The sequence below is a fragment of the Saccopteryx leptura genome, chromosome 4 (genome assembly GCF_036850995.1).
Source record: "Saccopteryx leptura isolate mSacLep1 chromosome 4, mSacLep1_pri_phased_curated, whole genome shotgun sequence".
Taxonomy (NCBI): Eukaryota; Metazoa; Chordata; class Mammalia; order Chiroptera; family Emballonuridae; genus Saccopteryx; species Saccopteryx leptura.
Window position 1 is genome coordinate 22,182,716 of NC_089506.1, and position 27,599 is coordinate 22,210,314.

The following is a 27,599-nucleotide window of genomic DNA, read 5'->3' on the forward strand; positions in this document are numbered from 1 at the left end:
GTTCTAAGGCTTTCTTAAATTTGTTCAGTGTTGAGATGCTTTTTATATTCCTATAGCTAATGTTGGCATTGCTACTTCACAGCAGATGTCGAATGCTTTCTGCAATCATACTTTTAGGAAATACTTAGCAGGAATCATTAGAGGTGCTTTAACCACCTCATTGCCAAACCAAGGAGAGGACCATGCCAAGACAGCCCACAATTTAGCCCATTTACACGGGGGCACAAGGTGCTAGCTTTCTAGTGCCTCCCAAATTTAATCCTTGAAATTTTCCTGGAGAGCAAAAAAGCACATTTATCAGCATGAAAAACCTGCAGTGTGCCCCTTAGAGCTGGAATTCCATCAGCAATTCTGCACCTGCTATTGAACATGGCCTGCAATTTCACGGAATGGCCGCCTTGTAATTTGTAGAGGGGAAATTCTTTTCATTATGTCACAAAACACAAAGAGCCCCATATGTAGGACTGCCGGCTGCTTTCAGGAAAGGGGAAATTGTACATATTCTCCCTCCATCTGTGCATTGCTCCCGACTGCTTTAGAAATTCTCTAGAAGACGAATGCAAGAGCAGAGTCCTGAAAAGTACACTCATCTATACTAATCAGGGAGGCAAGAAAGAAATGAGCTAAAAACAGATTCAATTTCTTAGTAATTAAACACATACTCACATACACAACTGCAGACTTGAGAAGGTCACTGAATTACATCAGGTGAGTCTTCTATAGCTTTCTCATTGTTTCACAAAAAAAGAAATGTGGCTTACAGAACATCTATAATGCAGAGAGTGGTCTTGGATCTAAAAAGAGAGAAAATAATGGTGTCTCCACCAAAAACTATATGTTTTCATTAGTGATTTATTTGTCATCCATATAATCATTGTTTTCAGAGCCTGCTAGGTTCTGGGATACAAAGATGGATAAAGCCATGTAAAATGGAATGGTATCTGTGCCCTGGTTTACAGGAGAGAGACACGAAGAAGATGAAAGGTATGGAGAGAGGTAGAGACAGACAGAAAAAAAAAAACAGGGAAAGAGTAGGCAGACATCTTTTGGAATCAAGCAATGACCTGGGAGACAGGTGACCTGGTGTAAGCCACCAGCTGTTTGTTTTGGGATGTTTGTGAATTCATTCAATCCATTTAAACTATGTTTTTCAATCTGTTAAAAGTTGTAGGGTTTTTTTAATGGAGCAGAAGAATTATATAATTATATGGATTATTTCAAGTCCTCTACACTTGAAATTTTGATATGCACATAAGGGAATTTGTTCATTGAGCAAACATGAATAGCTGTCAAGGCCGTGTGCATAGAGATGTGTGTAATTGTAAGAAAAAATACAAACTACCTGCCTGACCATGCAATAGTGCAGTGGTTAGAGCATCAGCCTAGGACACAGAGGACCCAGGTTTGAAAGCCCAAGCTCGCCGACTTGAATGCGGGCTCACAAGCTTGAGCACAGGGTCACTGACTTGAGCGTGGGATCATAGACATGACCCCATGGTCACTAGCTTGAGCCTAAAGATCACTGGCTTGAAGCCTAAGGTCTCTGGCTTGAGCAAGGGGTCGCTGGCTCAGCGGTAGCCCCTGGTTCAAGGCACATATGAGAAAGCAATCAATGAAACAGCTAAGACGCCACAACAAAGAATTGATACGTCTCATCTCTCTCCCTTCCTGTCTGTCTGTCCCTATCTTTCCCTCTCTCTGTCTCTCTCATTAAAAACAAAACAAAACAAACAAAAAAAAAACACAGACAAACAAAAAAACAACCTGTAATCTGATAGGGCTCGCAATATTATGAAAGTACTCAAACATGGGCTAGATCACCTGGGAGATTTTTGTATGATAAATGCATAGTAGAAGATAACAGTGCAGTGTTGACATTCAAGGGGGACCCCAAGTCTCATGTGCATCTTGATTCCAGCTCTAAGACTTGCAGCATTTACTTACTTCTCTATGCTTCGGTTTCCTTATCTGTAGGCTGGAGCTAATGGTGCATACCTCATAAGACTGCTGTGAGAATTAAGTGAGAGAGTGCATGTGAAGGGCTTTCCACAGTGACCGGAATGTGGTCAGCACTCAGTAAGTGGTAGCTCTTGTAATACTTGAAAACTCCTTTCAGGGCTGAAACTTGTTGATCTAGTCTGTTTTAGTCTCGAGGTCTAAGTAAAACAACCTTACAGAGAGGAGAGACACCAGCACAGAACCGCCGCACTCCTGAGGAGGCCGTGTGTGGTTTCTAAATGGTGGTGGCTTAGAGCAAGGGTACAAATCAATAATTAATGAGAATTTATTTGTTGTCATTGCTTTTATTCTACCTCTACCTGAGCAAAATATGTTTGGGGCTCATCATTTTTTAGTCTATGAACTCTGACAATCCAACATTTAATTGGTTCATCCTCCAATGAGAACAGTTTTCTTTCCCGATACAGTATTTTGCTTGAAAAATACATTTAAATGATTCATTGTAGTTACATATTTTAGCTAAAATAAGGACATTCATAAATAACCTAAAAAATACGTAAGCAGGATATGTCAATGATAAACACTTTTTTGGCAGTTTTCCTAAAGCAATAAATCTTAAATTGCTATTACAAATATATGCTATTTTCCTTGAAATTATGTAATAAATTTTTTCCATGGATTTACTCAAAAAAAGATTTTTATAAGCATAATCTGCTCAGACTAAAGGGATTTTTTAAAAGATTAACTTTTAAGGCACTCTTGAGATTTGCATAAATCTTCCTTGGTGAAAAATTCCTGCTCAGCTATTCTGTTTCCCTCTATAATATTTGGAGTCATTCCCTTCATCTATATCTTTTGTCTTTTCAGTCATTTTTACAGAGGGTTAGGTAATGAAATTACAAAGAACTTATTCCATTGAAATTTCCCTGAAACGTTTGCCATTTTCAGAACGAATTGTTTTATGAGCATATATTACCCACTTGCATAAAAGAGCAAGACAAATTTTCCTTCAAAAGAAAATGGGTTGCATGCATCTTTAACTTCTGCTTTTCAATTAGAATAAGCAATAACTTGCTTCCAAAATACTAGACAAATAGCCCAGTGTGCTGCTTATTTCACTTTGACCATTTTATGGTGACTAACATGTGGATTTATATTGATGTGCATATCCATTCAATATGCATTTATACCTACCTTGTACCTGGTCCATGTTAGCGTTAGAGTGCCCAGACAAGGTTAGGAAGACATGGTCTCTCCTCCAAAGAGCTCACAGCTCTCCAGGGAGATGAGAGAGGCTGTAGAGGAGGGGATGCCCTTGCAGCTGAGCTTTGCAGCAAAACAGAAGTTGGCCAGGGAGAGGAGAGATGAAATGGTCTTCCAAGAAGTAGATCAGCCTGTTCAAAGATTTAAAGATTCAAAACTGTATGATATTTTCAGAAAATGAAAAAATAAGTACACATAACAAGAGGACAATTCTCATTGCTGAACAAAGGTGTTACTTTCCTTGCAAATTGGTAAAAACATTCATTGCTTCTGCCTGTTTTGGCCCATTTCCTAATCCCCCTTTTTGGGCCACCTGAACCCAGATTTTCTGGCTCTTTAGCACCAAGTGGTTGGCTTCGAACACATCTACTAGACCCTTGGGATCACTTTCTCCCAAAACTTTCCCTTCCTCATAAAGACAGCGGTGACTTACCCTCCCTAAGCAGTGGGAGCTGGATGGAGCCATGGTTAAGAGCATGCGCTCTGAAGTTAGTCCTGCGCTTCCTGTGTGACACACAGCAATTGACTTAACTTCTTTTGCCCCAATTTTCTCACCTGTAAAATGAAGATTTAAAGGTACCAACCTCATAAGGTCACTGAAGGAATTAAGAGTGATCAAGTATGTAATGATTTAGATAAGTGTCCACTGTAAGAGCTCAGTGCTTTTAGCTCTTGTTTATTAATACTACGTACTTCCCCCCCAACGAATTTCTCGTTGTCTGTAAAACTAAAGTTCTAATTATATTAACAGTTCTCATTTTGTTTCAGCTCCTTGTAAGGAAGGTCAAAACCTTCTCTGCTGCTTTCAGACTAATGAGGATCCTCCATGTCCTGGTAGCTCAAGGTCATCCCCATTCCTCCACACATTCCCACTAATAACTGTATTACGGTGTATCTGGCTCTTGCTACAAGTGACCCGGTACCCTTTTCCTTTTTAATCTAATCATGTGATGTAACGAAAGCTCCAATGATAATACCTTCTTGAGTCTGCTCTTGGACCTTTCTCCACAAGTCCTCCACGAGCCTGTGGCTCCCAACAGTTAAACATTCCTCGATCTATAAGGACACACCACATCTCTTTCTCACTGGCTCCTTTTGGAAAAACAAACAAAAAAAAACAAAAAAGCCCCTTTGTCCCATCTCCATACTAGAATTCTGAGTTTCATCTTGTAGATTGAGGCAATCAACTCCCGAGATTATATTTTTATGTTATGGCCACTTCATTCCAAGGCTCTGCTTGTTGACATATATGTGTCTGATGCTCCAAATACTGCTTCAGCCTTGCCTCCTCCCATCCTGCAGTGTTTTCCCACATGGATTTCCTGACAAATCCTCCTTCCTCTGCATTTGGGAGCTTGATCTCGTTCTCTGTTATATTCAGTCTAAAGTCTCCTTAGACTAACTGGCTGCTCTCCAGGCAAGCAGGACTTCTCTTTCACCAGGAGATGCAACCCACACCTACCAAAGGATCATTAAACAAGGCTTCATAAATCCAAACTTAAAATCTCCCAGCTTTTGCATAGCTAATCTTCTCACCTTTTAAAGTCTCAATAGAAAAATACTACCTGTATTTCCAAGTCCTCTATGGAGTTTTATTATAGCAATGAGAAATGTAACAGGTAACAGTGCTTTGTATCGACAACTGAAGTACGCATTTCATACACATCAACTCATGAAATATGAATGAGTGTCCTGTGAGACAGGCACTATTATTGTTTTCATTTTAACAAATAAAGGAACATGATGCTTAGTGGTTAAGTAATTTGCCTGAGATCACACAAAAGGAAGTGTCACACCCAAATCTTTCTTAACTCAAGGCCTTAATTATTAGGCTATTAAACATTTCTGTAAAATGTCCTTAACCATTACATTCTACTGCCCTGCCTAAAGCTGCTTCAGAATACAAAGTTATGGCCCTGGCCGGTTGGCTCAGCGGTAGAGCGTCGGCCTAGCGTGCGGAGGACCCGGGTTCGATTCCCAGCCAGGGCACACAGGAGAAGCGCCCATTTGCTTCTCCACCCCTCCGCCGCGCTTTCCTCTCTGTCTCTCTCTTCCCCTCCTGCAGCCAAGGCTCCATTGGAGCAAAGATGGCTCGGGCGCTGGGGATGGCTCTGTGGCCTCTGCCTTAGGTGCTAGAGTGGCTCTGGTCGCAACATGGCGACACCCAGGATGGGCAGAGCATCGCCCCCTGGTGGGCAGAGCGTTGCCCCATGGTGGGCATGCCAGGTGGATCCCGGTCGGGCGCATGTGGGAGTCTGTCTGACTGTCTCACCCTGTTTCCAGCGTCAGAAAAATGAAAAAAAAAAAACAAAAAAAAAAAAAAAGAAAAAAAAGAATACAAAGTTATCTTAGATATTCCAAGTCTTACTTGTGGTAGATTAAGTTATTATCCCCAATTTCCCACCATTCCTATATGCACATACTTGGATGGCCTCACGATGATATATAGCATGTTCTTTCTACCCCTTGACTCCGTGGTTGACCATGTGACCTGTTTTGGCTCATGAAACGTGGGCTGAAGTGACAGGCTTGGGCCTTGTATAAGGTTCCTGGAGCCGTTGTAACAAATTACTATGAATTTTTGGCTTAAAGTAACAGAAACTTGTTCTCTCACTGTTTTGGAGACCAGAAGCCCAAATTCAAGGTGTGGGCAGCATTGATTCCTTATTGTAGCTCAAAGGGAAAATGTGTTTAGTGTTTTTCTCTGAGTTTCTGGGGGTAACTGGCAATCCTTGGAGTCCCTTGGTTGTATCGGCATAACTCCGAGCTCTGCCTCCAGCCTCATATGGCCTTTTCCCTGTGCGTCTGTGTCCAGATTTCTCTTGTTTTATGAGAACTCTAGTCATTGGATTAGGCCCACCCTAATCTGGTATGAAGTCATCTTACTTGATAACATGTGCAAAGACCCTATTCTCAAATAAGATCACATTCACAAGTAAAGGGTGGGTGTAGATTAGGACTTCAGCATAACATTTGGGGCTCACAAATTAACCCACAACAGGCTTTAAAAAGTATGTAGTTTTTCTGCTTGGCCCCTTGTACTTCTGTCATGACCAGGAAAAGAGCTACTCCAGGTCACTTCTGTCCTTCACTCCAGGTGTGGAGATGTCTCAGCCAGATGGACCCTCGGATCAAAGCAGAGTCCCTGGGCTGAGTCTGGCCCATGTGAGCAGCCCACTTCTTATCCACAGGCCATGAGAAAGTGGTTGTTGTTGTAATCCACTGTGTTTTAAGGTAGTTGGTTAAGCAGCATTTTTGTGGCAATACCTAATCAATGCAATAAGTCTCCTTCCCATTAAAAATAGCTAATTAAAACATACAATGTGAAGGGAAAATCCACTTGCAATAGCAATAAAAGCTATAAAATACCTAAGTATATTACCCTTCAGCAGATCTTGGTCACGTGAACTTTATATAATTCATAGAAGACTATTTTTTAATTTAAAAAATTAGTTGGCTTCCCACTAGAGATTCATTCAAGAAGCAATGTGAACGTCTTTGCAGATAGCAGGAATGAGGAGGAGAAAAAGGAGCTTAGAGATGAAAAAATAATATTCCCACCCTTAACTTGCTCATGACCTACTAGATGTAACAACATCAGTGAATGAATGGAATAAACAAACTCCCTTTATAAATATGTCTATATATTTATGTCACCCTCAAAAGCACTTCTGCAAAAGAACAGCAGCTATAGAGGAGCCTATCTATTTCACGAGGAAGAAAAGCAAGTCTATGTGCCCCTAATAGCCAGATATAAGCCTCGAGTCTTTTCATTGTAATGGGCCACAGGAGTTCAAGCTTCACAGTATGCTTTCTGGCCAAAGTGACTTTCTCACTTTATCTCCTTCAGCCCTTTCCTCTTGTCCCATGATTCCTAGTCCTGACTCTACCCAAGCATCTCCAAGGGAGAGTTTCATACTGATAATTAGAGTTCATGAATTTGTGGAGCTCAATTTTCCTGTGGCTCATCCTCTCGGAGACCAACATCCCTTTTGAAGTTTGGAAAATCTGAAGCTTGAAATTAAAATAGCTCCCAGAGAACAGAGCCTCAAGGAATAAAACTTTAGAATGATCTTGATCATTAGCACTCTTTTTTCCCCATGCACAAGAATATCTCTTTAGAAATTGTTTGGTGCTGAAAGTTATTCATGGTCATATATAAAACCCTAGTTAATCAAAGTATAAATCCAATTCTTGATTAACTGTTTTCATCTCCATTAGATTTGTGGTTGGCAGAAATTTGGACTGCTTTACCCCTTAACAAAAATGTGGTCACATTCTACAATGTTGAAGTATGAGTCACTTTTCATTGCATCAAATTCCTGGGTGATCTTGCATGAGTCATTGTTCAACACTGAGGATTTCTAATTCAGTCAACAAAAAGAAATTATATGTTCATCTTTCACTATCAATTACTCAATTTGAAAATGACATGTACTCACAATATTCAGTTGATCAATAGCTCTACAGAATCCACCTTAGAACAATTTGTTCTCTTAAATGAGCTAGAAAAGTTACATTAAATCAGGCACAATCACATTATTCCTCTGGCAGACAGCTGCCTAGGAAATGCACTCTGCACAGTTGTTTATTATTTCAGAATTTGCTACTATAGGAGGACTGGCACATTTGCACCACCATGGAAGGATAGGTGAAAACAACAAGGACACAGAAGTGAACTTTATGGTTTTAGGTCATTTATTAAACTCTCTAAGCATCAGTATTTTCATTTGTGTAATGAAGATAATGTTGCCTGCCCATCTTGCAAGGTGATTATGAAAAATCCGTCCAAGTTAATAAATATGTAAGCAGTATCTACTATGTCCAACACTGTAATGGCTATTTCTAGAAGCATAAAGGTAAATAAGTATTACTTCTTGACCCAATGCTCATTTAATAGAAAAATAAAATAATTTATGTAAATTGTTAAAAATCTCTAAAAACACTAAGTAGTAATAGTGGTCATGGTAGTAAACTCAGAAAGCCTAAGTTGGAAGGGGACTTAGAAATTTGGTAAGCTAACTCCCTCATTTTTAACAAACTCAGTTCCAGCCTGACCAAGCAGTGGCACAGTGCATAGAGCATTGGACTGGGATGCAGAAGACCCAGGTTCAAAACCCCGAGGTCATCTGCCTGAGCACAGGCTCATCTAGCTTGAGCACAGGTCTGGCTTGAGCACAGGGTCGCTGGCTTGAGTGTGAGATCATAGACATAACCCCATGGCTGTTGACTTGAGCCCAAAGGTCGCTGGCTTGAAGTCCAAGGTCACTGGCTTGAACCCAAGGTCACTGATTTGAGCAAAGGGTCAATTGCTCTACTATAGCCCCTACAGTCAAGGCACATATGAGAAAGCAATCAATGAACAACTAAGGAGCCACAACGAAGAGTTGATGCTTCTCATCTCTCTCCCTTCCTATCTGTCTGTCCCTATCTGTCCCTCTATCTGTCTCTGTCACATTCCACACACACACACACACACACACACACACACACACACACACACACTTAGTTCCAGAGAAATAAATAACATGTAAGGATGTATAACCGCTAGACTCAAATATTTGTTTTCAAACTAATCCAATATTTAAGCAGATTCTTAGAAACTCAGATACTCAGAAACTTAGAAACTCACTGACTGTTTCTCAGCCATGAGAGCTCAAATGATCAGCTGAAATTTAAACAATTCTCTAGGGAGAATTGAAGACATTTAAAGAAACATTTTAGCTCCATTTAACATTGCAGGTAACCGGACAGGCTCAGGAATCTGACAGGTTTGGATTCTGGTTCTGCCACTTACTAGCTAGTGACCTTGGGCAAGATGCTTAACTTTTCAGTCTCATTTCTTCATCTATAACATGAAAACTCCACAAGATTATGGTGAAGATTAAATAAATTTATATTGAAAGGGCTCAGAGCAGAGTCTGGCAAATGACAAGCTCTCAATAACTGTCATCTGTTGATCTAAGTCAAGTGAAGGCTCACACAGATCATTCTGTTTATAAGAGAGGCACCCACGGAAGGAATGGGAGTGGGAGTCAGACACATTCGATGGAAGGCCAGCACTCAGAGCCACGGATGCTGTGATGTCTCTTTCCCCACAAACCAAACCAGAGCTGCTACCTTTAGACTATTCCTTTACTTTCATAAAGGTGCCAGCTAACACTCTGAGCATTTCAAGCACCATGTGTGGATGCCAAGGCAGAGCATACCTGTAACTCTGGGACTGCCGCAGCCCTCTGCCATCAGCTCAGTCCCCAATGGCAGCTTGCTCTGGGTTTGGAGGCAGTAAACCATTTGCAGAGAAGAGGCAGTCTCTGTACTGAGATAAAGGCATTGATCACCCATCATTAACAAATCATTAGCTTTCTCCACCCCACTAAACCTTGCCTGAAGCTTGAAAGACAAAGCCTGGAGGAATTGTTTGGTTTACACACGATCAGTCACGATTCTATGAGGCTTCCTAACCTCAGCAGAACACAACAGGCACTGCCAAGCCTAGGTTAGGGCCGCTTTGGGACGACTGTTTCTCAGCCTCACTTGGTAGGCAGGGGTGAAGGCAAAGGCAAGGGCAAAAAAGAGGGCTACCTGGGCTGTAACCGAGTCAATGGAATAGACACAGCAGGAGAAGAAACATGTCAGCACACAGGTATGGTCAGTGAGGGACAAAGCAGTGTTCAAGACGAAGAAGGAGCTGTGAATGCCCAGGTCTGTCATGGAGCAGGTGATCTGTCCCCAGAATTCGGGGATTCTCTAGGTAAATCCTTCGGTGGAGGGTGGAGCATCCGACTTTGTTTAACATTCCAATCAGCTCCCTCTTCTCGCTCTGATCCAAGGCTTGCCTGGCTGTCTTCTGATAATAAGTTGACTTCCCACACAGATTTCACCACAGGGAGAGAAGGTGCCTGAAACAGAATGCCTGTCTGATCTCATGGCCGATTTTACTTGTCATTGTAAATTAATAAAGTGGCATTTCGGTTTATACATCTGTCTTGTGAACTTGGTCAGTATGACTGAGGGCCCGATCGACTGATCTTACTTATGTCAGTGTGCTGAAAAATCCAATTTTCTCAGTTTTTGAACCTGAAAAACTCAGGGCCAGACCTTGGGCTGTGGTGAAATCGCCAAGGTAAATGCCCCTTTGAAGTATCCACATGGGGACAGCCAAAAGTTTGCTCTCTGATCGAACACATTTCTCTCCTGGACTTTAATCTTTCAAAATGAACACTCCATATTCAATGCCCACTCAAATGATTGTTTCCATGGTAATAAACAGGAAATGAGAAGTCTGTCCCTACTCTGAGCTACCTAGTCAATGCTTTAACATATCTACAAAAGCACTTAATCACATCATCATTCTAATGAGCATGTGATTTTTTTATGTTTTACTCCTGTCTTCTATGCAAAACCGTAAGTCATTATTTGTTTATAACCTGAGCTTTCCTAAGCCCATCAGACAGTATGGATTAGGTTATGTTCTCATTAAACACAGCCCCTAGGTCTGGAGTCCTCCAGGGGGATGTTGTCTGTGCTCACAGTCCTCTCCTTCGGACTCATTAAATGTTGGCCGCCCACAGGTCACTTTCACAATAGCCTGGCCTTCGCCACCGCCACTGCATTTGGTATTGCAGCAACGCATGAGACTTCTGCTGTCTAGAGTGCTGTCTCTGAGAGCTGCTCTCTGGCACCTCAAGGTGACAAATGGCATGAAGTTCCCTCGAGTCACCTCTTTATCCCTAGAACCATTACTTTGTAGCGTGGAAACATGTGACACCCTTCTTCCCAGGTCTGTACTTTATAATCCATGCTGGGTCCCAGGGTGGCACTGCCTGTGCCCAGGATCTTATAAAGTCTCCAAACAAACAGCTCATTTTTGGTCTGCAGACCCACCTAAAGATATGCTTACAATACAGAGCTATGCAAGCATAAGGTTAGTTGTTGTTTGTAATGGCAAATTATTGGCAATACCTAAATGCCCAAGCATAGAAGATTGGTGAATACTACAGAACATGCACACAATGGGAAAACATAGGGACAATCTATATAACCTTACATGAAGTAATTTCCAGGATATACTGTTAAATGAAAAGAGCAAACTGTAAGAGAGTTTATAAAGTACCATGCCTTTTCATGTAAGACACAAGGAGAAACCAGAGAACTGCAGACTGTGCTGAGGAGTAGAAAGGCTAACAGGAGGAACAAAACACGAACAAGCAGATTTTTCAGTACAGGTGTGACTTTTGAAGGCATGTCAACAATTTTTAAAAAGTTAAATCAACAAGGTAGGGGGAAAATCTAAAACTTCATGCAAATAAGAATAAATAATCCCCAAACTATTACAAATGAAGAACAGAACCACACTGTAGGGACAGAATATGAATTAATGAGGGCATGTTTGAACACACTACTTTGGTTATATTGTTGTAAAGTACCATTTCGCCAGGTTTATGTAGAGACACCAAGTCCAAATGAATTTTTAAGGAATTTTATTAAGAGGAGAAAATTTAATATGCCGGCCGTATATGGTTAACATGGGGCATAGCTGACCCAAATCATGTGCCCCGCGCACAGCCCCGAGGCAGGTTATATACCTTTGATCACACACAAGTTGGTGGGAAAAGGGGGAAGGGCAGTGATGACACAATTCATTAGCAAGCTTATAACATTCGTCTATAGGATTTACAAAAAATATTCCTATATATCAAAACTTATAAGGTAATACAATAGCAAAAAATGTTGCTTTTCATATTAAAAGATATTTCCAAATTTTTCAGTTTACTTACTATTCCTTTGTCTAGAGATGTATGCATTAACTATACGCTTTCAGGATGGGGCGGGAAGCCCACATGGCGCCAGGGAATAAGCATGTGAATGGCCCATCAAAGAGGAAAGAAAGAGAAAGTGGCTTCCCTTATCTCCTTCCCCTCCCCACACCTGGCTAGGTGTTTACCCCGTTTCTCTCAGAGGTGGAGGGAGGGGAAAACTAAGTCTCCCTAGCACAAAATCTCTTTACAATACAATACTGTTGTCTATCCTGAGTTGGTGCAAATTACACACAAGTATAAAAATCATATTTACAAAATCTCTCTGTATGCCTAGCCTAAATTATAAAATGCCCTTTTAAAGGTAAACCCCTGGTAAAAAGGGGTTTCCTACACAGTATGTCTCTGCAAGCCAGGAAACTCCCACATCCCTTTACTTTCACTCCCTACAGAAAGGAGAGGACAGGAAACCTGACTTTAAAACATCAATATTAATTTTTCAATTCTTTGGTAACTTACCACAGTATGTCCTCAGTCTGGGGAATGGGGGAAACTAACAAAGGTTGAAGTTAGAGATATTCCTGTTTTTGTTTTCTTTAGTTACGTATAAATAGAAGTTCTTTAACTATTTATGTATATTGTAAGATTGAGAAAAAGAATATAAGCAATCAGATTTTGGAGAACCTGGATTTTCACTGCGGAAGGAGATACGGAAATGCAGAATGGAAAAAGGCAAGGAAGAATGTTCTGGGCTTCGAATGGAATTGAAGGTATCGTTACAAACTCATGATTTTAGGTAACTTATAAGAGGAGGGCAAGGCTTACTTAAAGTTTTATATATTTTTATATATAATAAAAATAAAAATTTAATTAAAGTTATAGATTTATTCATGCAGGTATATAACATTTACCGTATTCCCCCATGTGTAACACGAACCCTTTGTCAAAAAATTTGGAGTCTAAAAACTGGGTGCGTCTCATACAGTGGTTGTAGATATTTTTAACTCGCATTTCCCGCTTTTTCATGCTTGATGAGGAGTTGAATTTTATGATGAATAAAACTTGAGTTCAATAACTTTATGTAATACATTTTGTTTTTCAAATTTTGGACCTCCAAATTAAGGTGTGTCTTATACATGGGAGTATCTTATACATGGGGAAATACGGTATATTGTACAATATCTATAAAGCTCTGCATAAACTGAGAGCTCTTCCCATTCCTTCTTTTTCTTATTCACTGTGGACAATTCCCTCACATGAAAGACCATATTTTATATTCTTATTCTCAGCTTTCTCTTGACTAAATAAATCTCTTCTCTCACAGATGCTTTCATGTTATCTTATTGTTTTATCCTGAGATTGGTAAGATGGCAGAGATTTTCTTCCGAGTTGACAAACGAAGAAAAGGAAACTGGACTTGTGAAGAAGAGGCCGCCCGTGCCGGGAATGATGCGGGGGAGAGGGCAGGACTAGGTGGATTTTGCAGACTCCATGGCTTCCTGGAGGCCACAGGGACTTTGTGGTGGCTTCAAGTATGATGCAAACCCAAGGATGCAGGAGGCTCAGGTTTTTATGAGCAGCCCTGCTGCTGAAACGGGCTTACCACTTCCTGCACTGTATCTGGGAACGTCAGGGGTTCCCTGACGTTCTCAGCCTTTTGGCTCTTATTCTGACCCAGAGACCATGCTCCCTCTTCTGCATAATAAGACCACACAATGATAATTATAATGATATTTCCCCATTCTTTTTAGACTCATTTCCATTAGTTTAAAATGTGCTTCCCTAATGATTCATTTATCAGCCTGTTCCTGTATTTAATCATGCCTTCCCCCACAAACTATTTGAAATTAATTGTTATCCAACAAAGCCCAAACCTCTCATACTCCCATATTATTGCATGGCATGCCATTACCCTAAGTTACAGCAATAATTAAACTGAACTTTAATTAAGTAAGCCCTACCCTCATCTTCTAACAGTCCCATTTCAGGCCGTTTCCTTCAGGTAATTTCCTTCATTTCCATACTATTACTCACGCCTACTGGGGTTAGAGGCATTGACTGCAGGTACAGGATGAGGCTTGATGCTGTCTTTAGATGTTGATTAACTAACTTGGCAACATTTGCAATTCCTACAGCCCCATAAAATCTAGATCCTCATCTTCTCCCTCCCGAATCTCTACTTTGGGGAAAATAGGGAAGAAAGCTCTTCTGCTGGTTTCCAGCTGAACTGCAATTAGCATATAAAGCTTCAGACCCAGGGAAGAATGGCTATTTATAGCTCTCGTTATTGTTCACATAAGAAACGTGACAGACCTGGAAGGAAGATATGAGTTCTGAGTGCCTTATAGGAAGCACCATATATTGTAGAAATCCTCTGATTTCCTATTAAGGTACAGAAAATATGAGGCAGTCAGTAAGTGTCTGTTCCACATCGGCTTGGCAGATAGGAAGTGCGAGGACACTTTTCAGACCTGAGTGTCCTAAACCAACACAACGGGGAGAGGGAGCTCTCTAGGTCTGAGCTTCATTCCTCTGAAGGTTAGTACAGCTGAGTCCAAGCTCCAGTTAAGCCCCTGCTTTGTAACTAAGAATCTAATTGGACATACCTAGTCTACTGGAGACTCAACCCAGTAACTGTAGGGCACAGGGGGACTGACCATCCTGCTTGCCCCTGAACTGTGGGGTTTCCTGAAACCTGGGACTTTCAATGCAAGAACCAAGACAGTCCAAGAAGACTGGCACAGTTGATCACCAGAGGACAAGTCCCTAAGGAAAGGGCCCCTTTTCTAATGTACTGTGTCCAAAATAACCTAGTAGCTTTGTCTAGGCTTGAACAGTTATCTAAATTGTATTGAGTGATTAAGGACTTTCAGTTTTAGAGTTGAACTCAATTACAGATCATTCTTTTCTCCCTATTTGGAGAGTGGCTATTCCGTAAACCAATTACAACATCCTTGTTCCCAGTGGATGATTCTGATGGCTCATCCAAATGATTCTGATGGCTGTGTAGCTCAGTGATCAAGAAACATCCTCAGCCCAACAAGTACGCAGGTGCCCCTGGGTCACACCGCGGATTCTTCCGCAGGCCAACCCACTTTGAATGAAGGACAAGCAGTAACTTGATAAAAAAAAATACCGTATTTCCCCATGTATAAGACGCACCTTAATTTGGAGGTCTAAAATTTGGGGAAAAAATGTATTACATAAAGTTATTGAACTCAAGTTTTATTCATCATCAAATTCATACAATTCCTCATCACTATAAAAACTCCCATCCATTAGCTTGTCCTCATCTGTGTCTGATGACAAATCAGCATCTTCAACAATGAGCACAGAAACAAGTGCAAAAAAGCGGGAAATGCAAGTAAAAATTCTACAACCATTGTATAAGACGCACCTCAAACTTTTCAAGAAACAGTGCGTCTTATACATGGGGGAATCAATACGGTACCTGTTCCAGGCACCCCAAAGAAGGACTAGAGAGACTTATAAGACAGGCAAGAAGGTCTATGTTGAGGAAGACAGGTTGGAGGAACAGCAACAGAGCTCGGACTCAGGAGGACTCAGCAGGGATAAGCAAAAAGTAGGTTTAGAATCCAAGATGAACACACTGGACTTATAAATCTCAAACATGATAATCAGGGGTGTTTGTTACACAATGTTAGTAATAACCAGCATGTATTAAGTCTTATTATGTGCCTGACACTGTTTTAGGCACTTTAAATGAGTTTACTCATTTAATCCTCTCTATAAAGTAGGTATTAAGTTTATATCACCATTTAACAATAAGGTTAAGTGATTTTCCCCAAGATCACAAAAATAGAGCTTATGTGTTTAATCATTGCATTATACTTCTTCTTATAAACCATTTTGTATGAAAATACAGGGTTTTTTTAGGCCTGTCTTTATGCAATAAACTTGGAATAAGATCCAGGCATCTGCATTATAAAAAATGACATAAATGATTCTGATGGTTGTGTATCTCAGTGATCAAGAAACATCCTCAGCCCAACAAGTACGCAGGTGCCCCTGGGTCACACCACGGATTCTGGACAGTGAGTGTTTATAGCAGCAGTTCTAATTCTGGACCCCACAAATGAGCTGCCCTCTCTGCAAGGGACTCTGCTACCACCATTGAGACTGACTCATGAGTGGAGTCAAGTGAATAGTCTTAGCTAGAGCTGGCAGAGGCGGGGGCTAACACCATCTGTCTTCCTCAGGCCAGTGAGTTTGCTGGTGAGAGGAAATTGCAAGAACAGAGCACCAAGGTGCATTGTCGAGCAGGAGCTACTGAAACTGCCTGAAGTGACTTTTAACCTTTGGGGATGAAGTGGTTGTCTCAGCTGAGGAGTGGTGGTCACATGTATGTACTGCCCGAAACACAATGAAGAAATGTTGGCATGCCTAGCATGCTTTTCAGTCAAACACAGAATTAGCTCCAAAGCCAGCTGGTTAAGCCAGACCTGTGGTCTGAGCAGTCCCATCTGGAAAACAAACAAACAAACAGACAAACAGAAGGGAAAAATACTGACTGCTCATTCAGTCTCCCGAGGTTCTCAGAGAAAAAGGACTCTGCCTCTTGCTGTAAATGGAATTCTCATTCCCTGGCTCTCTCTCACAGCCAATATTTGCATTTCATGAGTGGCAGGTCAGGATCACTGTGCATGGAACAATCGTGATTGGGGTCCTTGGGGTGTTTTTGGTGCTGAAGCGTGCACGTGTGTGTGTGTGTGTGTGTGTGTGTGTGTGTGTGTGTGTGTGTGCGCGCGAGCGCATGTTTGAGAGAGAGAGAACAATAGCTTAATAGCTTGTGCAAAGGCTTCCTATGCTACGGATATTGATGTGGGTACAGCTCAAAGCTTGTTTTCTTCCCCAGAAATAATCACAGTACGCATTTCAGTTTCTCTTTCATGTGCTGGTGCTCTGCAAGCTGAATGTCTCCAGTTGAGGAGAGCATAGCTTGTTATCTTCCCCAATCTACTGGCGAGCTATTATAACCTTGGAGAATCGATGGAAATCATATAGGCTTTTGTTTCTTTCTCCTACCCTTGTTCACAGAGACTTTTAGATAATATGGCCACACCAGACATACTGCTGTTGCTGATTAAAACTCCCTGGATTCTCTGGGCAGGGTGTTTACCTAATTGCCAGTTTGTAGAGTGTGAGATAATGAAGCAAAATTAACATATATCCATGCTCTTTCTTCTTCTAACAGGCTCAGCAGCGGACTCTTCCCACTGGGCTTTTACCCTCTTTTTCTTTGTGATTTGTCAAAGAAAAAGAACAATTAGAACATCATTTTAAGGTGCGTGTGTCTGGTGGAGCCCTTTTAAGTTATACTCAGAAGCATCAGATTTCCACAATTCCTTCTGGCCCAGTTTCTTGTTTCAGTGACATCCATTCTTTGGCCTGGCTGTTGTGTCCTGGTCTCTTGTCCAATGACGACAATACACAGGGGATAAAACGTTACCTTTCTCTTTTTTCTTTTTGTCTTTACTCTAGGGGCAATTTCCCTCATCCTTTTATTTAACCAGAGAAAGAAATTCTTGTTCATCAATGGCCCTGCTTGACAAAGACTCACCGCAGGTGAATGTATGGACAGATCTTAAAGCTGGTGGCTTGAAACGTTCGTTCTGCCCATTGTAGATGAACCCCTGTGTAAAAATACTTACTACACAGACACCTGAACTTTTAACCAGATTACAATAGCATTTAAAAGGATTTCTTACAAAAAAATCCTTCCAAGATTGGTTCCTGCAGGTAAATGCTTACAGATTGATCATTCACTATAATTAAAAATTAGTGGAAAATTCATTGAAGAAGAAAATTCATTTGAAGAGAATTTTAAATCAATTTGTCAGAATAATAAAATATGAATATCTCAGAAATGTACATAAATCTTTGGATTATAATAAAAATCTATACCAAAATAACACTTTATATACAAAAATTTAAACCATATTTTTGTTTTCAAAAACTAGGTTCTAGTGAAATTTGATTTATCAAATGATTAAATCAGAGGCTTATCTGTGAGCACAAGAAATAAACTAACATAAGCATCTTATTACTTTAAAATAAAGATATAAATGCAAATTAACTCATTATCAGGCAGAAAAGGAAAAGAATGTTTCATTTTGTTTAAAAAAGGCAGCTACACAAAAAATACTATATAAATGTTTCATAATAGTTTTTCCTTCTTCAACTCCTTAATAAGCTTATAAATTAAAAATAGTATTTTATTGTTCTAATTTGTATTTCTCTATCCATGAAGTAAAACACCTATGTGTCAATGGTCATTTAGATTTTGTCTTCTATGAATAGCCCCAAATTATTATTATTATGGTTATCTTCTTTTTTATTTGTTAGAAGTAATTTCTATGTATTGTTCTATGCTGTCCAATACAGTTATTACAAGCCACTGAGACTATTGAACACCTGAATTGTGGTTAGTCTAAATTGAGATGTGATCAAAGTATAAATTAGACTTTCAAAAAAGTACAAAATAAAGAATGTAAAATATCTTATTAATAATTTTCTATTGATTACATGTTGAAATAATAATATTTTGGATATACTGGGTTTAAAAATATACTGTTAAAATTAATCTAGTTTCTTTTTATGAGTGGCTTCTAGAATGTTTTTTAGAATCTACTTTTTAATGTTGTTATTTTAAAATTTAACAATATACACATAGTAAGCAAAATAGTGTAACAGGAAGCCAAACCTTCCTTTGCCCACAGAGACACTCATTCAACAGCTATATATGGATCAATTCTCTTTTAAGAAACCCAGAAAATACTTAAGAGGCTCCTGCATTTCAACAAGTTGGATAACATAAAAGAAATGGGTAAATTCCATCCTGGCCGGTTGGCTCAGTGGTAGAGCGTCGGCCTGGCGTGCAGGGGACCCGGGTTTGATTCCTGGCCAGGGCACATAGGAGAAGTGCCCATTTGCTTCTCCACCCCTCCCTCCTTCCTCTCTGTCTCTCTTCCCCTCCCACAGCCAAGGCACCATTGGAGCAAAGATGGCCCGGGCACTGGGGATGGCTCCTTGGCCTCTGCCCCAGGCGCTAGAGTGGCTCTGGTCGCGGCAGAGCGACGCCCCGGAGGGGCAGAGCATCGCCCCCTGGTGGGCAGAGCTTCGCCCCTGGTGGGCATGCCGGGTGGATCCTGGTGGGGCGCATGCGGGAGTCTGTATGACTGTCTCTCCCTGTTTCCAGCTTCAGAAAAAAAAAAAAGAAATGGGTAAATTCCTAGAACATACAACCTACTGATACTGAGTGATGAAAAGTAGAAAGCTTGAAATAGATTCATAATGAGTAAGAAGATGGAATCAGTAATCACAATCCTCCCAAAAAAAGAAACATGAGGGCCTTGATAATGTCACTGGAAGATTCTTCCAAACATTTAAAGAAAAATTAATGTCAATCCTTCTCAAACTGTCCAAAAAATTGAAGAAGAAACACTTCCAAACTCAATTTAAGAGGCCTGCATTACTCTGATACCAAACCCAGACAAACACACTATAAGAAAAGGAAATTACAAGCCAATATCTCTGATGAATTAGATGCAAAATCTCCTCAACAAAATACTAGCAAATCTAATATAGAGCATAATTTATGGATTATACCATGACCAGTGAGCTTTATCTGTCGGATCCAAGGATGGTTCAATGTATGCCAGTCAATGTAGTGTGAAATAAAACTCATTTTTTTTAATACAAAGACTAAACTTTAATCAATTATATATTTTCCATTTTGTTCAATGACCTTTTGCCATCTTTCTTGCAGTTTCAACCGCGCTCACAGAAATTTTTGTCCTTATTAGCATAAAACTGGACCAAGTGCAATTTAAGGTCATCATCATTTGTGAAAGTTTTACCATTCAAAGAGTTTTGCAAACTTTGAAATAAAAGGTAATCAGATGGTGCCTGGTCAAGGTTGTATGGGGCATGTGACATCACTTCCCAACCAAGCTCCAACAATTTCCCACGAGTTACTAAAAATATGTGAGGCTTTGCATTATCATGGTGGGACACAATTCCTTGGCGATTTGCCAATTCTGGCCATTTTTTCTTTGATTGCTTCATCCAGTTTCACTAGTTGTTGACAGTAAACATCTGAATTGATTGTCTGGTTTCTTGGAAGCAGCTCAAAATACACAACACCTTTGTAGTCCCACCAACTTGACAGCAGGACCTTTTTTTGATGCAACTCAGCTTTAGATGTGGTTTGTGCTGGTTCATCACGCTTGAACCACGATCGTTTTTGAATGATGTTACTGTAGATGACCCATTTTTCATCATCAGTGATGATTTTTTTCAAAAAGGGGTCGGTTTCATTGCGTTTGTGGTGCATATTGCAAATATTGATTCGTTATGTTAAGTGAATCTCTTTCAATTCTTGCAGAACCCAAATATCGAGCTTCTCAGTGAGTCCAAGACATTTTAAGTGATTTTCAATTGTTGTATGTGGTACATTTAACCCAGTGGTTCTCAAACTTTTTGAATTTGGGGTGCATTTAAAGTCCTACAAATAATTGTAGGCACACCACATACAAATTTCTGAGAAATATGTTATAATAATTAAGTCAAATATTAAAGAAAATATATACAAAGTCCAAGAGTGCTTTTATGGTAATTAAATGAAATAAATACAACAGAATTTATTCTGACATTAAAAAACATTTTTATGTTACATTTTTTTGAGTTATGCTCTTTAGAATTCATAAAAAGGATTAAAAAATAAAAAAACAACAAAAAAGTTATCTTTTTATCTATATAGATAGATAGATAGATAGATACGTTATTAGTAAGATTTAGTAAATTCAGCAGGTCCCGGCACAAATGTGTTAAGTTTTTTCATTCTTGTGTTTATGAGAAACATAAGCTTGATGTGTCCTGGTGATTTCTTCAATGTTTGGGCATATATTTGAAAGGCAAACTCTCATTTCCTCGTCAATACATTGAAGAATTCCTCTCTTTTTACTCTTACTTGTGTTTAGTGCAGAAAACCCCCACCATACATATCATCTTAACTTTACACCAAAAAAAGGATAGAAGAAACTTGCCTCCAGTCTTTCCGGGGAACATGGGGGGGTAGTGTAAACAATCCAGCACCACAGCTTAACAGCCTTTTGCAACCTAATCAGGCAAGTGAGGTGGGGGTTGGACAGCCTGTCAGCTTACCGCCAATTCCCCACACCTCTATCCCCCAAAAATCTAAACTCCAAAAACTCTTATTGGTTTTTGGATCCCAACAGGCACATATTTCTCTGGAATACCATAGGGCACACCTGGAAATCTTCTCGGGCGCACCAGTGTGCCCTGGCACATACTTTGAGAACCACTGAGTTAACCTCTCTGCAATCTCTTGAACAGTTATATGACAATTCTCTTCAATTATGGCTTGGATTTGGTCATTCATCATCAGCTTCAGTAGGTCAACCAGAACATTGGTCATCTTTGAGTGAAAAATCTCCAGAACAGGATTTTTTAAACCAATTCTGACATGTGTATTCTGTTATGCAATCAACATCATAAACTTCACATATCTTTTTGTGAGTTTCAGCAGCTTTCTTTCCTTTACGGTAATAAAAAGGTAAAATATGCCAAAAATGTTTGTTTCTGCACTCCATGTTAAAATTGACCCTAAACTAACAGCTACAAATCAAATTACACACAACTTGCTTTTAAATTAACCTAAATGTGACTGATATCAAATGTCAAAAGGAAAAAACCATAACACTGACAGAAGTCTTTCAAAAACAATTAAAATGGGCCCTGGCCGGTTGGCTCAGCGGTAGAGTGTCGGCCTGGCGTGCGGAAGTCCAGGGTTCGATTCCCGGCCAGGGGATCGCCCATAGGAGAGGCGCCCATTTGCTTCTCCACCCCACCCCCTTCCTCTCTGTCTCTCTCTCTTCCCCTCCCGCAGCCGGGGCTCCATTGGAGCAGGGATGGCCCGGGCGCTGGGGATGGCTCCTTGGCCTCTGCCCCAGGCGCTGGAGTGGCTCTGGTCGCGGCAGAGCGACGCCCCAGAGGGGCAGAGCATCGCCCCCTGGTGGGCAGAGCGTTGCCCCTGGTGGGCGTGCCGGATGCATGCGGGAGTCTGTCTGACTGTCTCTCCCCGTTTCCAGCTTCAGAAAAATACAAAAAAAAAAACAAAAAAAAAAAAAACCAATTAAAATGCTCTCTATGTGTAACAACCTAAAACATTTCTTGCCAACCCAAAGAGATACCATATTAACAAAACAAAATAAAATTACATAATCAACTAAATAAATGCAATGAAGATATTTGGAAAAATTCAACACCCTTTCATAATAAAAACACTTAACAAAGCAAGAATAAAAAATATTGCTTCAATATAATAAAGGCCACATGTATAAACTCCAAAACTAATATTATATTCAATGGTTAAAAAAAAAGAGGGAGAGAGAGAGAAAGAGAGAAAAGGAACTAAAAGGTTTTTCTTAAGATCATAAACAAGGCATGGATGCCTGCTTTCAACTACTTTTATTCAATATACTGCTATAAGTTCTCCAAGAGCAATTAGGCAAGAAAAAGATGTAAAAGTCACCTAAATCAAAAAGGAATAAGTAAAAGTACTTCTGCAGATGACATAACCTTACACGTAAAAAACCTAAAGATTCCACAAAAAGCTGGTAGAACCATAAAGTCAGCAAAGTTACAGGGTACAAAATCAGTTGCGTTTCTACGTGCTAACAATAAACAATTCAAAAAGTAAATTAAGAAAAAAATCTCATTTACAATAGCATCAAAAAGAATGAAATACTAAGGCTTAACTTAACCAAAGAGGTGATAGACATACACTGAATACTGAAAAACATTAAATAAGACACCCATAAATGGAAAGATATCTGCAGAAATTTTTTAAGTCCTAAAATCATGGAATCATAAAAAAAACTCAAATAGCCCAAACAATCTTTAAAAGAAAAGACAAAGCTGGAAACCCTATACTTCCTGACTTTTAAACATATTACAAAGCTATAGCAATCAAAACAATGTGGTACTAACATACAGATAGACATAAACCAATGGAATAGAATAGAAAGCCCAGAGATAAATCCAGACATATATGATTAAATTATCTTTGACCGAGGTACACATATGATGAGGAAAAGATAGTTTCTTCAACAAATGGCTTTGGGAAAACTGACTATCCACATGCAAAGGAGTGTAATTGAACACTTACCTGATATCATACCAAAAATCAACTCAAAATGGGTTAAAGGCTTATAAGACCTAAAACTATAAAATTCCTAAAAGGAAACATAAGGTTAAAGTTATTGGTGTTGGCGCCCTGGCTGGTTGGCTCAGCGGTAGAGCGTCGGCCTAGCGTGCGGAGGACCAGGGTTCGATTCCTGGCCAGGGCACACAGGAGAAGCACCCATTTGCTTCTCCACCCCTCCGCCGCGCTTTCCTCTCTGTCTCTCTCTTCCCCTCCCGCAGCCAAGGCTCCATTGGAGCAAAGATGGCCCAAGCGCTGGGGATGGCTCCTTGGCCTCTGCCTCAGGCACTAGAGTGGCTCTGGTCGCAACATGGCGACGCCCAGGATGGGCAGAGCATCGCCCCCTGGTGGACAGAGCATCACCCCTGGTGGGCATGCCAGGTGGATCCCGGTCGGGCGCATGCGGGAGTCTGTCTGACTGTCTCTCCCTGTTTCCAGCTTCAGAAAAATGAAAGAAAAAAAAAAAAAAAAGTTATTGGCAATGATTTCCTCAATATGGCACCAAAAGTATAAGTAACAGAAGCAGAGAGAGAGAATTCTCTGTTGTCTCTTCTTATAAGGACACTGATCAGAAATGTTGATGTAGGTTCATTGCCATTAAAAGCACCACTATAACCCTCTCCAGTCACTTGACTAATATAACATGTATACAATTCAACTCACAAATGTATTCCCACCTGTTCAATTCAAGTCAATTCAATTCAATTCAGCAAATATTTGTTTTCTTCTCCCAGTTCTAGCAATTCATATGGAAAGTGATACCCTTAGAGATGTCCGGTCTGATGTTTTTACATTCTTGGCATATGACACTTTGTTTGGTTTTTGAGGCACATTTGGGCAGTGGCAGCACCCACTTTATCCAAACATGCTTGACGTACTCAAATCTCCAGCAGCTGGAAAAAAAAGGAATGTTTCACATACAGTAGCTTTGAAACATTAATGTTAAAGTCACTGCTGCCAGTAATATTCTCATAGCCCAATTTCCAAGACCCCAGAGTTATGTCTTCAGTTGAGAATAAAACATGATATATTAGTAAGGTTTGTATTTGACTGTAAATAACAGAAAATTTTACTACAATGATGTAGGCAAATGAAGGTTTGTGGAGGTTTGTTTGTTTTCCATTCCAAGAAGTCCTGAGTTGGGCAGGCAGGTCTAGACAAGCTCTGAGAGATACCATCAAGCAACCAGGTTCCTGGTCACAAGATGGCTGCTGCATCTCCAGGAATCATGTCACTGTCAAGGGAAAATGGCAAAACATCATCTGTCCCTTCCTTCTGTTTGTTTGTTTGTTTGTTTGTTTGTTTTTTCAGATAAAGAGAAACTTTCTTAGAAATCTTAACAAAAGAGTTCCCCTTAGGTCTCAAGATTTTATTCACCAGAGCTAGTAAACTTGGCAACTCTTTCTGAAAGAAAGGAAGAAATTAAAGAAATTGGGGAATAAGCTTGTCATTCACCTGAAGCTGGACTCATGCCAAACAAAACCTAGGCTTGGTTGTGGTAATGGGTCAACCACGCATGAATCAAATGTTATGTGGTGATGTTAATGGGTTCTCCTGTCCAGAGGAAATGAGATCAAATAGCCTTAAAAGATGGGGGAGAAGAAACTCCCACTCCCACTCTTAGCCCCCAGTCCCAAGCAGAGGATGAGCAGGTTGCTTTATCTATATTCTTGAATTCAGTGGAACGGAAGAAAGAGTTCAAAACTTTGATTTGGTCAATAAGAACATTTGTGCCTATGCCCATATATTTTTTAAAGATTTTTATTTATTGATTTTACAGAGGGGAGAGAGAGAGAGAGAGAAAGTCAGAGTGGGGGGTAGTGGGAAGCTTCAACTCATACATAGTTGCTTCTCATACATGCCTTGAACTGGTAAACCCGGGGTTTTAAACCTGCGACCTCAGCGTTCCAGGTCAACGTTTTATCCACTGTGCCACCACAGGTCAGGCAATGTATGCCTGTATTTTAAAAATAGATTCTCTTGTTTGCAAAAAGCTTTGGAACCCTATAATCTCACAAGGCAGAGAGAACTACAAATGGGTTTGTGCCAGAGGGGGTGCATTCTGAACAGCTGCAGAGCTGGCCTAGGATGATGATGCCAACCAGCATCATGCTACCAAGGGGCTTATGGTGGTTCAAATTACTAAAATGTTTGAGAGTCATTTTCATTATGCTTACTGACAATTAGCTTTAATGGCAAAATAAAATAGTCAACAGTAAGTCTGGAGCATATAGTTCTTCTGTTACTGTTATAAAAGAAAGTCAGTGGTATATATAAAGGCAAGTACACCAAGTCTAGGGCCCTTTCACAGAAACAAAAGTGCCTTGCGCTAAGATTATAGTGAGAAGCAAGGAAAAGTACAGTCACTAAGTTCATTAGCAGAATTAACGTTCCATGTGACATTTAAGCTATTGCTTTACAAATTATCTAAGATAATTAATAGAAAATGTGCTACAATAATGAATGGTATTTCAGTAATTTCTTTGCCAGCATGCATTGGAAAGAACACTAGTATTTAATACTCACTTTTTAAAAAAAAATTTCTGCTCCTTGGAAGGCAATTTACCAGTAGCTTATCTATATTTAACATCAGCACTTGTTGTCTTTGCCAAAGTTAATGGAACTGCAATTTGCCTCTCAGTCACTATCTTAGAGAACGTTAGAACTCAGAAGGATTTCAACTGCTGTTTCACTGTGGAGAAATGGTTACAGTCTTGGTCAGAATATGTTTTCTTGTGCTGAGGGACTCACCCCCCACCTTGCATGGCATTTGTCATTCCTGGTCTCTAGCTACTAAATGCCAGTAGCACCCTTCAATCATTTTGATGACCCCCATACACTCCCACACATTCCCAAATACCCCTTAAGGACACAGTTAGGCCATAGACTGAGATTCAGTGAATATGTTAAATTTACAGATGTCCAAAGTAAGATGCTCACTAGCCCACATTCTACAGTAATTTGTGGTAAAGGCAATCCCAGAACCCAGGACTAGAGTTCTGAGTCTGCAGAATGTCACAAGACAACAGGTTTTCTCTGTCAAGTAATGGAGAATCAATAATGTCCTCCTAGTGCACAACAGCTACTTAATCAATATTTGCTGAATAACTGAGAATCCAATTCAAAGTCAATGTTATTTATTAACAGATGGTAATTTATAAAAATAGCATCCTTTATAAATAAGGAAAAGTATTTTGCATTTGGGCTCTAGTCAAGTATTAACTGGAGAGCCCTTGTGCCCTTCGGGGTCCGACAAAGGGCCAGAGTGTTTCGTATAAGGATGTTCGGGGTACAGCCGAAGTCAGAGTGCTTCCATAAACAAGGTAGTTAGGAGCCCAGAAATCACTTCATACAATGCCATGCTTATGGACCCTGAGGAGAAGACCCAAAAATATTTTCAGTAATACTTTCCCTACTTCTTTTTGTCAAATAAGAGATTATCAGGTAGTATATATTTCACACACATTCTATTTATCACACATTTTATTTCTTACTTAGTCACTCCACCAAAGTGGACACCAACGAGTACCCACAATGTGACAGGCACTATGCTCCATGTTGGATGGCAGCTGAAAAATATAGGTGTCTTGCAGAAATGTGAAAGCATGTGGCTTTGACAAGTAAGTTCAAATTTCAACTCAGTCACTTTTTAGCTCCTTAACTTGATCAGATTCTGTCTCTGGGCTTCAATTTCTCATTTCTAAAAGTTGGGGAGGACATTTACATTCTAGGGTTATTATAGAAATTATATGTAAAAACATGTGAAAATTCCAAGCACAGTGCCTGGCACATAAATTTCCCTCTGCTCTGAAAGTCCCTGCATTTGAATGATAACTTTGCCACTTCCCTCAGCTAAGATTTTGAGTCATCTGTAAAATGAAGATGAAACCTGTCTTATCAACAGGTAAGAGGGGGATTCACAAGGGTATTATGATGTGTGAGCAATTTGATAGAGGGGAAAAAAAGAAGTTCATATAGATCTGTTGGGCAAATGAGTTTGTAAAATATGATTTTTGAGTTTGCTCACTTTTATTGTTAAAAATGGCACTGGTCTGTGAAATTGCTAATTACCTTCCTGCTTAGGAAGGGCCACTGTTATGCTAATGTTGCTGGAGAAGAGGTTTTTGGCACCAAAGAAGTTAAAAAAGGAAGGAAGCCATTTTTTTGCAGAGTCAGAAAGGAGAAGGAAGCCAAGATGGCAGGGTGCTGAAGGAGAAGCCAGTCTGTGCAGAGAGGAGAAGGGAGAAGGCGTGCAGACGGGGAACCAGAGGTGACTGAGACTGCTGGGGGCCTTTGATTCCAGGAAAAACCAGAGAGTGTGTCAGGGTTTTGGAGCCCTGTGTGTGTTGACTCACCCGCCAGTGCAAGGC

At 40.2% G+C, this 27,599-nt stretch overlaps 1 long non-coding RNA gene across 1 annotated transcript in view; it reads right to left on the reverse strand.

Annotated features, from left to right (window-relative positions):
• The window catches only part of LOC136404061 (uncharacterized), a 44,339-nt gene extending 20,211 nt beyond the window's left edge, over nucleotides 1-24,128 (reverse strand). The window contains exons 1-3 of the long non-coding RNA XR_010751221.1: nucleotides 23,907-24,128; nucleotides 3,656-3,777; nucleotides 667-794 (exon numbers count right to left, since the gene is read on the reverse strand). This is a non-coding gene — a long non-coding RNA (uncharacterized lncRNA). The remainder of the gene's footprint in view (nucleotides 1-666; nucleotides 795-3,655; nucleotides 3,778-23,906) is intronic.
• Between the last annotated feature and the right edge of the window lie 3,471 nt (nucleotides 24,129-27,599).